Source organism: Xiphophorus hellerii, chromosome 4 (genome assembly GCF_003331165.1).
Source record: "Xiphophorus hellerii strain 12219 chromosome 4, Xiphophorus_hellerii-4.1, whole genome shotgun sequence".
Lineage (NCBI taxonomy): Eukaryota > Metazoa > Chordata > Actinopteri > Cyprinodontiformes > Poeciliidae > Xiphophorus > Xiphophorus hellerii.
Window position 1 is genome coordinate 7,550,201 of NC_045675.1, and position 11,324 is coordinate 7,561,524.

The following is an 11,324-nucleotide window of genomic DNA, read 5'->3' on the forward strand; positions in this document are numbered from 1 at the left end:
ATGTTTATAGAGTTGTGGGTAACTTTTATGTCTTAAATGATGTATGATTATTTACTTTCTTGTTTTATTTTGTCGCAACATAGGTACGAAATATTTGTTGGACATACTATTAAACAAGTATAAAACGACCTATAATATAGTCCTTATAATAATTCTATTATCTGTATTTTCAGGTGCCTTTTTAGTTGTTATTTGGTCTTTAAAGACGGTCTGAGAACTTATCTCATAGGGGAAAAAAACAGCAGGGAGATTCAAAATCAAAACGGCAAATCTAATTTTTATTGCAGCTGGGTTTGAATACCGCAGCTGACGCAGTCAATAAGCTTCTAAAAACAAATAGAGTGACCTATAAGCTGCAATCATATGGCGCTACTGCACTCTGTCGCGCACAGTGAATTCAGGGTAGTGTTTCTCCTTTTTAGATAAATGATACAGACACGCACGCACACACACACATTATATATATATATATATATATATATATATATATATATATATATATATATATATATATATATATATATATATATATATATAATTAATTGGTGACATACTTGCGGGAAACTCCTGAAAATATAGCTTTTTTTGTTTTTGTTTTGTTTTTGTTTTTTTACTTTAATAAACACAGCCACTTGCTTCATTAAGCAGAACACTTACACTTTTTTACATCTGCTTCGCTTTCTGCGCCTTCTCTGGATCAACAATCACCTTTAATTTACTCACCACGTATGAGGTGAAAGTGGCAGCCGCAGCCGCGTCCGCGCTGTACGGTAAGTGGGAGTTATAGCCCGGAGAGGCGCTGGTGAACGCGGTAGATCCGGCATAGGGCGCAAACGCGGATCCCGAAGAGGATCTCCCAAGCTCCTCGGTTCTGGGTCCCGATATGACGCTGGTGCTGTACGCGGGGCAAGAGTACAGGGCTAAAGAGGCGGACGGCTGGTACAAGTAGCCCTGAGGATACGCCATGCTGGAGCCCCGAGAGTGTGAAGCCACTTAAACTTGCGCACTTTCCCCCGCTTTTTGTGTGTGTGTCTTCTCATGCGCTGCTGCCGGAGCGCATATGAGCTACGTGTATGCAGACCCCGATGTCAGTCCTCTTCTTGCAAATGACAAAGCAGAAATCAAAAAGTGAACTGCCGAAATAAAAATAAAAAAAGAAGCGGATTATTTTTGGTCGCTGCCAGCCAGCCAGCCAGCCTCTGTCCGTCGGAAGAGTTCACAGTCTGCTGCTCCTTTATCTGAGTTGCACCGTCGCTCTCATGCCTGTGCAGAAGTTTTATTTTTTTTTTCCCGTCGGACGGGGGGCTTTGCTTGGGAAAACGTCCTGCCAAGATGCTAAGTTGGAAATTGAGGATCCTGACGCCTACTACGCTGCGCAGCACGCTCCTCCTCTCGGGGTGTAGTCACAGAAGGGAAAGGCAAGCTTATGCTGGGTAACCACAACCCCTGTCCAAACCCATGCACACACTCTCTCTCCCTCTCTCTCTTTCTCTCTCTCTCTTCCTCACCCCCTCCCTTCTCTCACGTTAACTAACAAGCCTTCTCATTCTCAATTTCTCTATTTCTCCCGTTTTTAACAAGCCTCGTTGCAGTGAGCCTCAAGTGCGCCTGGCAGCCCCCCTTTTGGACGGCGACGTCATGCGAGTCTATCAACTCTCAACTTTCCTCTCCTTTCTCCCAAATACGAAGTCCTTACTTTCACACTTGATCAACAACAAATCGGCTGTTGTATGCAGGAGATGTGGGCTTGCAAGATGCCGCCAGGAACGAAAAAAAAGGCGCCTCGCTGCAGCGATCGCTTTCTTTGTGCGTAAAGTAAAAGAAAACGCGTGTTTTTTTCCCCCTCCTCCATATTTCGTGCGCTAAACGAGCAGACAGATGCTGTTCGATCTCTGCGCGCATTGTGTTAACATCCGCGTCTGTGGAGGGAGTTTGGGGTGGTTCAAATGGATTATTGCAATTGTCGGCTTTTTTAAACGCCAGCTGAGGTGTTGCGCTTGTAAGAAAAGTGAGAGTAAAACTCCCCCAGACCGAACAAAAACAACTTATTTTTTTCCCCCCCCTCGGAACAGTTTTTTTTTCCCCCTGTCAATTTAAGAATACAAATCACCGTCATCATTTTGTGTCTACCTTTTTTTATATATATATAGAAGAGGAACCTTCGTGGCTTGTTCTTAATAATAAACTTCGACAGATTTAACTGAGACGGAGACTAAATAGTTTTCGCAATGGATCCTGGAATAAACCAGACCCATAAGCGCTCTCAGAAAGTCGTAAACCCTGAAGCCGCGGCAGATTAGTGCCAACTACGCCAAATCCGCCTGGACTAGAGGGTGTAATCTCATTTGATCTCAGCAGATATATTTCTATTCTGAAATGCAGGATGGCAATAAATAGAATGCAACAGATGCTGAAACTTTTATTTTTATTTCATTTATTACATTACCATCCACAGGAAGTTAAATGAAATATTAAGCTATAATAATAATAATAATAATAAAGATAACACCATTATTATTAGTAGTAGTATTATTGTTGTTGTTAATATTAATGTAATTTAATATTAAATATTCTTCAGTTTTTTTTATAGTGATTTCATAATTTAAATTAAAGTTTAAATAATTTGGTGACTGGCTGCAGTTGAAGTCTCAGATAAGCCGAAAGGGATCGCTGTAGGCGCTGCTAAAGAGTGTGTGCACACACTCTGTCACGTGCTTCTTACGCTCTGAAACCCCTCCGGAGAGCAAAGAGTGATGACGGCGTTACACAGTGCGAGCACACTCAGACTTTAGACAGGAGAGTCACAGAAAGGAGAGGAGAAAAGGGAGAGAGAAGGTTGGACGCAGGAAGCGGCCTCTACATGACAGACTGATGAGATGAAACTGATATGATAGACCTGTTCAGAGAGTCCGCTTCAAATCGGAACTTTCTTTAAGAGTTTTCAAAAGTCTCTCTTTTTTTTTAAATATTTGTTATGTAAAATGCAACTTAATTAGTAAAGTAGGAGCATGTTTCTTTATTAATAGAAGCTCATTTTTTTTAGTGAACTGATTTTTAATTTTTTTTAATTTTATCGTATTTAGTAAGATGTTTGTTGTAAGAGTTGGAGAGTGTGTGTCATGTTGTCTCGATGCGTTTTGTTTCAGAGTCGGGTCCCTGGAGTAGGAGCCATAATTTGAAGACCCCACCGCCTTTAAAAGGAGCGGAGTTACAGCAGCTGCCACCGCCTCTCAGCACCGCGCAGATAAAGAAGGAGGTAAGTAGCGTTCCTTTTTTTTCTGATGCGTGAAAGTGGGATGTCATCTTGGGTTTTCATTGTTATTTTTTTTTTCGTTTTGACTTTTTCGCCATCCCTCCCTTCCCCACCCCCATTGACAGAATTACACCGCATTTTTATTTTCTTTGACGCATGAAAACTGCTTTTCTTGGCTAAGAAGAAGCGAGTGAAAGATAGTCCGTGCCACTAAAAATGCCTGAGGGAGCAACCGTAATCTAAATTGGATATATAGGCTATTATTACACAACATTATGCATTGTGGCGGACTAATTGCGTGGCTGGATGAAGTTAAACAGTCATTTATGTCGAGTGGTGGACAGGTTTCTGGAGCGCAAGGTCAGCTTGCGCTGCTCCCCAAAGCCTTAAGTGGTGTACAGGAAAAGGAAAAAAAATGCTTGAAGTATTCATGGGTTTTTTAACCATTCTAAATCTGTGTCCTAAACCGATTAGTTGACACCAATTTTTCTTTGATGTATTAGCTGAGGGCTTTTGCCACTTGGAATCCCATTGAAATTCAAAACAGTTTTCGCTCTGAATGCTTTAGGGAGATCTGCGGCAAATAATGGATGTAATTTATTTTTGACCTTGCGTTTTTTTTCCAAGGGTTATTAAATGATTAAACATACATGCACTCTGCATGCTGACTAAACCTGAATTAAGAAAATGTTAGCTTTTACTGTTCTCAATGTCGTTTTGGATGTTTAGATGCATTTTGTTTTTGCTTAAAAAGTGTTTTTCTTTTTTTACTTAACAAAACTGTAAATTTTTTGTATTTTTTAAAATTGTACTGACTGTGTTTTGTTTGAAATCCATTCAGATCCATGATGTGGACATCTTCTCAAGTCACCAAGCAATGAACACACAGTCCTTCAAGCTCCAAACACACTACAAACACACTTCATTTTCATTTACTTGACTTAATTGTCAGTAATTGCCTCCTTCCTCATTTTTGTGAATGCCTTTTATGAATGACCACTTTGTAATTATCAAATTGGTTTGTGTTCTGGAACAGAAAAAAACAAACAAACAAATGATCTGGAACCTGATGAGCTGTTATGAGTTTTAAGGGGAACAAGTTTGTTTTCTCTTTACTTCTTCAGTGACTTAAATGACGATGCATGGTGTGAGAGTGAGTGTGTGCTTCCTCTTGATGGGGTTTCTGTACCCATGCACATCCCACCCTCACTGCCCACAACCCCCCCGCCAAGCTGAATGGCAGACCTCTGGAATTGGCTAAGTGATGAAATGATGACCCCATTATGAGAAGTGATTCCAAAATGAGAAGTATCAGACAAAGACTGCACACCCCTCTCTGCCTCCCTCTCTCTCTCTGCCTCCCTCTCTCCCTCTCTTTCTCTCTCCCTCTCTCTCTCTTTCTCTCTATCTTTTTAGCTGCAGCACCGTCCTCCAGCAGCCTGCCAGCTGAGCAAATGATGATTGATTTGCCTGAGAAGGATCACAGGAAGCAACCATTGATTTCTTTCTCTTTTTTTTTCTGTTTTCTTCTTTTGGTGTTTTATTAGAAATATTTATTTACCCCTGTATCTGTGGGGTGTATCAAGATTCACTTCGTATGGCAGAAGCTATAAGTGGGATAATTCACACTTCTTCATCTGAAGACGGACGACCTGAAGTTCTGTATTCCTTCAGAAATGAGTCAGTAGAGCCACTGAGTAAATGAATATTGATTGAATAATGCCTGAGTGTGAATATGAGCTCTTGCAGTGACCCTTCCTTCAGTCTTAACTACAGACATCCTTAGTGATGTCAAAATTTTACAACAACATATCTTATGAAGGGACAGCTAAAAAAAGTCTTATATAGTACATTTATTTCGGAAATACATTTTAAAAAGTGAGCATTATATTATTCATATTCATTGTTATTCATTGGATATATTCCAGACAGTTAATTATGTTAACTTTGATAATTATACCTTGCAGCTAATAAAAACCTAAAATTAAATTTCTCCAAAAATTCATATTGGAAACACAAATTAAATGTAATTAATGTATTTTTTTCTTCACAATTCTCTCAAGGCATAGCTTGAGACAGACTTTCTTCTGTCACACTTTTTCCTTCCACTAAACTTTTCAATAATATGTTTGGATACAGCTAATTGTGAAGAACTACCCTCTTTAGAAATGGCTTGATGTAGATTATCTGTTTGTTGAGGGTGTCAGTGCTTATTTGCTACATACAGTATACATGTTAAGTTAGCTGAAGTCCTCTACAGGATTTTGTGTTCCATACCATACCTATAAAATAATATTTGTGTATTCATTTGTTTGTTTGTTGTGTAACAATATAATTGTCTGCAAGACTAAATTTTGGGGTTTTGCTGTAAGCTGTAATCATCAAAATGACCAGAATTGATTCAAATATATTAATTAGTGTTTATTTAATCTATATAATAACTGTTTACTTTTTAAAAATGTAATTACTGAGATAAATAACTTTTTAAAATATTTTATATACAAGCTTTGAGACACACCTGTACGCTACAGCTGGAAACCAAAGAAGAAGAAAAACATGAGCAGTTATTCCCCCTTCTCTCTGGTAGTACTTGTTTGTTTCAGCTTAATTGATCCAACCAGAAGTACATTTTGTTTTGAAGATGCCATCACGTAATAATCCCATTCTACCTTAAAGCTCATGAGATGCGCACGAAGGAGGAAAGTCTGCTGCTTCACAAAACGTAAGGCGATACAATGTGCAAATCCAATGAGTGCCAAAACACTGAAACCACAGTGTGGGAGCAGTGTCCCAGATATTTGCTCTGACTTAATCCAATTGAAATAGTATGAGTGAGTTGCAGGGGCTCCCAGGTCTGTTTCTTGCTTATGTATGTGATGCATAATAGAAGTTGACGAGGTTGGTGATAGATCACAGCCCAGGTAATGTAAACACATTAATCCCTCAGGGTTCATGTGCATGTTCTTTCTCTTGTTTGCTCTCTTCTATCTGCCTCTCCTTATACTGAGACCCAGACCCACCTCAACTCCAACCCACCCACCTCAGCCCTACCTCCACCTCCACTACCCCCTCCACACCCCCACTTACTCCCCAGTGTTCATCATCTTCCCTAAATGCGTTAGTGGAGCACAAACCAGAAGCAGCCTTAATCTGTCAACATGCCCTTTAATTGGAAGGAGAAAACAACATGTGCTCCTGGTTGTGCCATTCCTAAATGCACATGCCAAAGAAATACAGCGGTCACGGAAGAAGTGATCCCGGGAGAGTGGGGCATAATTAAAAGTATCTTTTAATAAGCTTGTAATGCTGAGCCTGACTCTTGTTGCCCTAAGCAGAGTGCAAAAATCTGTGGCTGGAGACGGACATGTGAAGGGGGCTTCTCTAAGGGAGCCTGTAAACGATACACTGCCTCCACCGTCATCAGACATGCTGTCTCCGCCTGAGTCACCGCGCTGAGGACAACAGCCACTTTCAGCCCCTGCTGCGGACACGTCGGCTCACCAGCTAACCGTGTTCCTTTGTTCTCCGAATGAGAGATTCTCCTCCCCAACACATCAGCTCTCCAACTCCCCGTCCCCCGTGTAGCTTTGCCAACTTCTGCTCTACCTCCAACTCACAACACCAGTGGGGAGTGAGAACTGGGATTAAGGGGTTGATTTTGGGCCTGCTACACTGTAATCAAATGAGACTGCTTAGGGGAGAGGAGAAGAAGGAGGAGGTGGAGTATTATGTTCTGTAACGCATTCCACTGCAGCTGTTTTTTTTTTTTGTTTTTGTCAGGGCAGACTTTGATGCCGTATCCCCTTACCTTTGTAGTCCCGGTAGCCATGTTTCATAAACACAGAATAGGAAACATCCTCGGCATTAGAAATGTAGATTGCCGCTTTCCTCTCCGCCACTCTGCATTCCGCACATGCCCGGTCGCATTCTCCATCTCCCAGCACCGGGGTATTAAGTTTCGTCTCCCCTGCCTCTGATACATTTAAACATCTCACAATCAGCCCCAGTGATTTAGAGTGTCATGTATAATCTGCGGCAACAACAATGCCAGCTTCACTTTATATCCTTGTAAGTGTTGTATTTTTTTCACTTTTTATTTTCTGTTTCAGGACAGCTGCACTTGCTAAAACACTTAATTCATGGAGGCCAAGAAGCTAGCATTAGAGCAATTTCGAATTTGTCTTCATGATTGAGGATATTATATTAATACCGAGCTGCTCATTCTGTAGAGTCCCCTCTTGCTTTGTATTATCACACAGGGAATTGTCTGGTCTCACTTCTCTTTGTAGTTAACTGAAACCCTCCATGGGATTGAGTGTAATTGTATTTCTAAATCTAACTCATTAAAAGCCAAACTCTTCAGTTCTCCTGCCCACATATCATATTTTTGTCTCACTGCAGTCTTTACGTTATTCCCTACTCTCATGAGAGTACTTTCACACATGATTTAATATTTAAATGTCAGTCCTGTGAATCATTTAAAATAATTCAATTATCCCCCACATGAGTTTTTTTTTTTTATGACAAGGTACAGAGTCCTCTTTTTTTTCTTCTTCTTTTTTACCCATCAGAAATGTTCTCCGTTGTCTTCTTCTGTTTTGTCCAACATCTGACACACTGCCCTCGGTGATTGAACCAGATGTGGAAATCCAAAGAGGAGATGCTCCCCCTAATACCTGACACCTGCTGCAGATTTGGAAGGGATTGCACTGCAGGTACTGCCTTACCTTTTCACCAATCCCTAAAAGTCCCTGAGGTATTTCCTTTCCTGTCCGGGGCTGTGTTTGTCTCTGCTCTGCTTTGCCACCCAGCTATCCTGCCTGTGTCAGTCGGCCCCTGTGTGTTGGGATTAGGGCGAGAGGGTGTTGAAATATGATGCCTACCATCCGTTAGATACATGCAGTTCTGATTTGTCCGGATATTTGTTTGGCCTAAAAGATTTCAGGAGGATTAATATGTTTCTCAGCGGTATCCCAGGCTTTCAGGGGTTTAAATAATACTTTGTTGGTGAGGTAGATTTGAAAATGTAATATAAAGGTACTCATTTTACATTTATTAATATCTTTAAACAGTGAACACAAGAAAAATTAAATATCATGTGTATTTCAATTTGATTGTACTAAACCAAGGTGCTGCTGTGAATATTTACCTATTTTCCCAACTGTGTGTAATTCTGTTGTACTTTTCTCCAGTTACACCAACACCCTGGGTCAGGAGATGATTTAAAACCAAATGTGTTGTTTTCTGGAGTTCCTTCTCATCTGCAGGCTGCATTGGGACAGAACAAAAAGCCAACATCAACACATAAAGGACATCAAATCCTGGCAAACCTGTGATATCTGAGCTAGGTGATCACAATGCACCTTCGTGTCATCTGACCCGGGAATGGGCAGGCATTATTTGGACCAAGTTGGAACATTATGCTCAAGAGCTGCAAAACAGACCAGATACAACTAGTGGTACAGCGCTGTGCATATTTTGTCATGTTATCACCAAAATTTAAATGTATTTCAAGAAAAATAATACATAATTTTTTTAATATTTCACTTAGACAAATCTAACACTTTTACCATATATTTGCATTTAGCTGCCTGAGTCAGCTCTTTGTAGAACCACATTTTGCTGCAATTTTCAGCGAAACTCTTTTGGAGAATGGCTCCACCAGCCCTCTTTATCAACAGAAAGCAATTTTTGCCAATTTCTCTTTGTAGTTTAATCACGCTCATTTTGGAGCATCAGCCATTTTGATGCCACAAACACTGCCAATTTACTTTTGAGCTGGAATTTGGCTAGAACATGCAAAACCTGAATGCATTTGATTTAAACTATTTATTTGTAGGTCTAGCTGTATCTTAGGGGTCATAATCTATTTGGAAAGTTAACCTCACCCCAGCCTGAAGCCATTATGGGGTAGGGTGTGTGTGGTGTTAGTTTTGTTCCACACGAGTTATGTACGCAGGTCAAAAATTAATAATGTTGGTTTTGTCTGACCAAAGAACCTTCTATTGAAAGTCTGGTACATGACTTCATACAGGGTTCTTTCCACAAAGGGTTTCTTTTTGTTATTCCTTGTTAGTGTCTGTACTTTTCAAGCATACAACTAATAGTTTCCCTGTCAGTGGATTATCCCTCTTGAGTTGTTGATCTCTGTTACTCATCCAGAGAGACCATAAACCTTTTGCTGCTTTTCTGATTAAAGTTCCCCTTGCCAGGGCTTTTAAATTTAGGAGTATGGCCATCTTTTGTTGGGAAAACAGTTATGCCGCACTCTCTGAGATTTCCCAGATCTTGGGAAATTGTTTTATTTCATAATCTTGCTGTAAGCTTCTCCCTTTTAGCTGACCCTTTAAATGTTGGGTAATCAAATTAAAAAAGACTGAATGCAAATGCATGCCACACTCTTTTGATTTTCACTTGGAAAACAATAAGAAAGCACAAAAATCCTATGTTGTTTCCTTGTATTGTGTGTTGATCTTTCACATAAACATAAAAAAATATTAATTCTTTTTGTAAAGTGCAAAAATGTACAAATAACTTTTGCAAGACTCCAAAACTCTATTGAGCACCACATTTTGAATCATTTTAGACAAAAACAAAAAATCTGGAACTGTAGTATAATATTATAACTTAAAACATAATTAACATAGATTAAATGTTGAAGGCACAACATAATAATGTATAAATTTCTGCCTGATAAGAGAGATATATTTTGCATCAGCGAAGCACATTCAAGTTCTCACTCACTGAGCTTTCCAAGCACACTGTTTATGTTGACACATGCAACTCTCTTCCTGATGCAAATTCAATCTAAACATTAAGTAGAGGTAAGGCAAGCGTGGCCCATAAAGGCTGAGAGCTCCAAACACTTTGAACAGACAACTATCACTAATCACTCCCAGAGCAGTGCGGCGTGTAATTACTCTGCCAAACGTTTGCCTTTCACAGCTTAGCACCGGGAGCCCTGACCCCGTCTTTCCTCACCGCCGTGCATGTGGAAGCCTTGTGCCCCCTCCGCACACCCACCTCATCCCCTCCACCCCTTTTCTCCCTTCACTAAAAGAGAAGGCAAGCTGAGCCTGCCTCTCAGTATTTTGAGGAAGAGTGGTGGAGGAAGGAGAAAGGGAGAAACACTGGGAGGGAGAGGGCCCGAGGTTGGTGCTTCCGGCTTTGTGGGAGCCCGTTTAAATGGGCTTTGAAACCCAAGCCATCCGGAGATCAGAAATAGCCTTATTGACTGCGAGGGCCCAGAAGTTACTGAGCACGCAGTGTTCTAAGAGTTCACCCTTCCTGGCTGCTCCAAATGGCAGGAGGGGGCATGCAAGCCAACCAAAGTCTCAGGACATTAATTTTTATATCAGGAGAAAAATTGTATTTTTCTTGCTAATTTTAAATGACACAAGGTTGTACTTTACTGATTTTCTTGCACCCTCCCCTCTCCCCCCGCCTCTGCCTTATTTATTGATATTAGTTATGTGGCTGTCATTCTGCAATGTGATCTGTCCTTTCTCTGGGTGAATCCTGATAAGATGACACAATGCAAATATGAAGCAGGAGCGGGGCTGCCTTGGCAAGCAGGTATTGCATGTGCAGGGGCTGGCATCCCCATAATGACTATTAGGTGAATTTCACAGCCTGCTTCTGATGTCTAGCATTGACAGGGGGCCTTTAGAAAAGGATGGACAAGCCACTGCCCAGCCATAAACCCCCAGACACACACAGGCACATAAATACATACACCCAGAGGAATAAACAGACAGAACAATATCTATGGATTCTAATGTGCCTCCTGAGTAAAATTTTACTCAGTAGTAAGTACCTCCTGAGTAAACTTTTTCCTGTAATTTCTTGCTTCTTTGAATATATTTTTGTCATCTTTATATGTTTTTATCCAGGCTGTTGAGACACAAAATGAAACTAACCACATCGGAATGACAGATTTGGAGATGTTTATAGATTTATGGCATTTCTTTATTTTGATGTTCTCATTCCTGTGCTGTGGAATAAGCCAGTACTGCTGTACAAGTTCAGTTTGACTTGCAGCCTTTTACAGAGCTCTCTATGTCGCAGACTG

General features: G+C 40.6%; 1 long non-coding RNA gene across 2 annotated transcripts; it reads left to right on the forward strand.

Moving 5' to 3' along the window:
* The first annotated feature begins 2,605 nt into the window (after window positions 1-2,605).
* On the forward strand, window positions 2,606-9,644 carry LOC116718817 (uncharacterized). Of its 2 annotated transcripts, XR_004339002.1 has the most exons (3): window positions 2,606-3,256; window positions 4,095-7,968; window positions 8,446-9,644. It is a non-coding gene; the product is annotated as an uncharacterized LOC116718817 (long non-coding RNA). The 2 variants fall into 2 exon arrangements; XR_004339001.1 differs by having other exon boundaries at window positions 2,608-3,256; window positions 4,095-9,479.
* Window positions 9,645-11,324: the final 1,680 nt, after the last annotated feature.